Below are 4181 nucleotides of genomic sequence, written 5' to 3'. Positions count from 1 at the left end.
TGCAGAATACATTAAATTTAGCACTGACACATCATGAAATTCATAAAATGTGTCGTGTCCCTTGTAACATGCAACAGACTTTGTAATGACTGGCATAAGAGAAAGGTAACAGAATATTCCTCTTCAGTGATCGCTTTTGTGTTGCAAACACCATTTATGATACTTTAATGTATACCTTTCCCTACACCGGTGCTGACTGGTGCCCTACTGTCATGATGTTGTAGGTAGAATGAAGATGTGATTGGCCCCAAGCACACAAGAGACTACACAAGCCTCGAGAAATTCATTCACAGGAATTACCAATATAAACCACTTTCTCCAAAGCATGTACTGGCTGGTAATTATTAGTTCCAACTCCTTCTCTTTGGTGTGCTGTTATGCATATACATCCAAACCAAACCAGTCTCAAAAGGTTGTCTTTACCCACCCTACTTATATCAGCATCCTGGGTCACAATGGAAGTTTGCTTTAGAAGACCTGTAATAGGGGCAGGGGGCTGTAGAGAAAAGGAACTGCCCCCCCCCCAGCACAAAGTATGTTGATGACCACTGGTTTCTTGCTGAAATTCAGCAAAGGAAGCAAGCCTAGCAGCAACATACAGAGCTTCAAAGAGAAATTAACATGCACTTTGGTATTGATTTAGTTGGCATTTTAAATAAAGTGCATCCTCTCTGTAAGGATACCAAAGCTCCATTCTCACTTCTCAACCTGGATGTGATGCTAAATATTTTTAACCTAATACTAAGTAATTTGATGTAAGTTGTTTTTACTTGAACTGTCATCACCTGCACCAGAACTAACACAAAGTCTTTCCTTGTCAGGCAGAGCCTGTCACAAGCCCAGGGAAAGGCATGGACCGTACTTTTCCCTTGTTTGACATTTACCTTACATTTGTCTAACAAGGCTAACAAGCTCCACTAAAGCATTCAGGTCTCTTCATCCCTAATGGGCACAAGAGCAAGCACTGCACTGGAACAAATTCCAAAAGAGCTCTCACAGAAAAAGTCTCTGTATGCCACATAATTAACGGTTTTCTCAGGCTAACATCTAATAAACCCCTTCACATGTGCTTTACTTTAAGTGAGCATGGAACAGTAATGGAGTCAGTGGAATTACTTAGAGCCTAAAATACTGGTGCATGCTCAAGCAATCTACTAAATCAAGGCTTTCATGACCTAGAAGTCTGTGCTTTACTACTTCTCCAAGTCAAATTGAACAGGGAGCTTTTATAGAGGTGTATTTTTGTTTCTTCTTTTATGTAATGGTAAGTCCTTATGTCACCTAACTCAGCATGTCTTCCAAGAAGCAGGAGTTATTTAAATGTTGTGTATTAAGAGCATCTTCTTCACTGGCTTTTGAATTTGTCATCTTCAATTTGGCTCAAAGTCTCCTGACTCTCTATTTGGACAAATAGCAAACAGAGTGTCTGCCAGCATCCCTGTCTATTTCTTTGCATTCTACAATGCTTGCAGTCTTTTCAATCGTTCCTCAATTTATATCACCATATGCCTGCAAGCATTAGTTGAAATTACATGAGATGAAGTAACTGTGTGAAATGGAATTGAGCCAGAACACAGCAAACAGTTCTTTTTCTGTGTAAAGATCATGGGATTTCAGCATATATGCTGCCATAAAACACAATTCTGCCTAGCATCAGCCCCAGAAACAAGTGTTCTGTAACATACTATTAGGCATTGGCCGAGTTCTGACCTTGAGGAGGAAATATCTGCACAATGACTTGGAGGAGTGGAGGACAAATGAGTCCCACCTCAGGTACAGAATTGCCTTTTCTCCCAAATGGGGACCAAGAAACATTTTCAGGTAATCACTGACGGATGGTTACTTTGTCATGCCATGAGGTTTCTGAGCAAAGCAGACGTGACAAAGCTTCTCTTTAATACAGACCCATCAACATCTGATGTTAGCTATACCCTGCCCATTTAGTGTCATGTTACTTGTAAATGTGCATTTCTAACAGATCTCTTTCCTATCCTGCCACAAGAAAAGTCACTGGCCATGTCCTCCATCAGAGGATGAGCTGCCACAGCAAAAATCACCCGGTACCTCTTCACACATGCAATAGCTGGTCCTGCACCCAAGCAGCAGCAGCTGGCAAGCAGCTCTAGACAAACAAAAGGCACTTGAATCATTGTTCATACAAATGACTATTACTGAAAAATCATCCATCACAGTCACATGCTACAGAAACTGAAAGGCATGGCTGCGACTGAGACATCAAATCTGACAAAATTCCAAAGTGCTTAGACCGAATTACACCAAACAGCTTGCCACACCACAGCCTCTGCACACCTCACAGGTTTGGAAAGTGTTTATCCTTCCACAGAAGAATGTGGAAAAAGGGTTTTTCCACATCAGTGTTTGAGATATGGGACTGATCCCCATGAAACCCACTTGCTATTCCAAAGTTATAAGGAACCTATTGGAGACTTGAGACTCTTTCTCCAAAGTTATATTCTTATGCTTTAAGCTTTGGGCTACCTCTCCATACCTCACGACTGCAGATAAACCCTTTCAGCAACTGAAGACCACAATGACCCCTTCACTTTCAATCTGCTACATAACTTCACACATGTCTAACTTTCTTGTCCAGATCACTTGGGTTCCCTGTTTCATCTTCAATGTTTGTGAAAGATGAAGACAAAAACCAAAGTGAGGTGGAGGAAGGGAGCCCCAGTATCAATGTTCAGGAGTTTAGCTCTGCCAGGAACCAAACACCCAGGAGCTGCTCAGTGTCTTAGAGACACAGCTTCAGGTTCTTTGACTTCACCCATACGTTGTTATTTTTAGACGTGCTGCCTGTCTGCTGCAGTATCTTGATGATGCAGTCTCAGAAGGCTCTCTCTGTTCAATTCCTACCCTAACACAGTGCCACTATCAAGGAAAGAAGCATTTTCAATCACCTCTTGATTCCGAGCTGTCTTTTCCATTGCTAATAACATTTCCTATTTCTCTGTGACTTGAGCAAAAGAAAATTATATATATGCATATACACATCAACAGTCATGCAGAAAAGTGCACATACAGTCATTCAGATTTCTTATTCATTGCTGACAAGAATTTTAACTGGCTAATTTTCCATTTTATCAAAACACTAAATTACAGCTGCAATGGCTTCATTGATTTTCAAGGCAATTCCCTCCCCCCCCCAAGAGAAGGTTTGCTTTCAACAAACCATGAAAATTCATGTATTTCAGAACCACATCTAATGATTGGTATCTTCCCATTGTTACCTTGCAATCAGAGCTCTGTAGTTTATTCCTTGCCATTTGAATAGCGATTAACATAATAATTAGATTTTTACATAAAGCCTTGATCATCCCAAAGGAAATGTAGATATTCAGCTGAATAACAAGCTATTCAATTCTTCTTTAAACAAAGGGAGAGTTTGCAAGTAGCTATATTAGACCAGCTGATTTCATTGGGCAAATTAGAACAGCACCTAGTTATACAAGTTCTTAACATCCCTTCTCCAGACAGGTTGCTGGGTACATAAGACTTGGTGTTCCAACTCCATTGTCTGATCTATTATAAGATTTTACTTCTGCTTGTAACCTTTTTTCTTCCTGTATTCTTAGAACAAAATGTCTAGTGCCATTTCCAAATAAAAGCATAACCTGAAAACAAGACTCCAGACTCTTCAAAGTAGATTTTCTGCATATTTACTTCATGCTATCACTCTTGTCTTTTTAAAGGATTCTAAAAAATGCATGGTGATGCAAGGAATCATAGAGAAACTATTAACAGCATCAAGCCAGATTGCAGTGGAGCAACGTGACTGCCTCCCTGCACAGCTCTTGACAAGGAGAGGGTTTACAGAGTTCTGTGAGGAGTTCTGGAAACGCAGGATTTCAGAGAGATTACGGAAATCCTCCCACATAAGATTTTAGGGGATAAGGGCAGACAGTCTCCCCAGAGCCTCATCATTTGCAGTGATGTAATCCTCACAGAGACTTTGGAACTGTGCTCATCTATGTTGTTTGACAGACAGGGTAAATGTTGAACACCTAAAATAAAAGCATGGGGAGAAAAGTTTTCAATCATTTATTGCCAGTGCAGCTTGAAAGACATGGAAAGTTCAAAGGCTGCCACGTTGATCTAACTATTCCTAAGCAAATATTCAATAACTGGTATCACTGTGCAGGGTTCTTGTTTAAGACTAC

The sequence above is a fragment of the Neopsephotus bourkii genome, unplaced genomic scaffold, assembly GCF_033783945.1.
Source record: "Neopsephotus bourkii isolate Nb327-2 ecotype Australia unplaced genomic scaffold, CSIRO-AGI_Nbou_v1 NB_795, whole genome shotgun sequence".
NCBI classification, from domain to species: Eukaryota; Metazoa; Chordata; class Aves; order Psittaciformes; family Psittacidae; genus Neopsephotus; species Neopsephotus bourkii.
The sequence above is the reverse complement of the archived record's forward strand: the minus strand, read 5'-3'. Positions refer to the sequence as shown.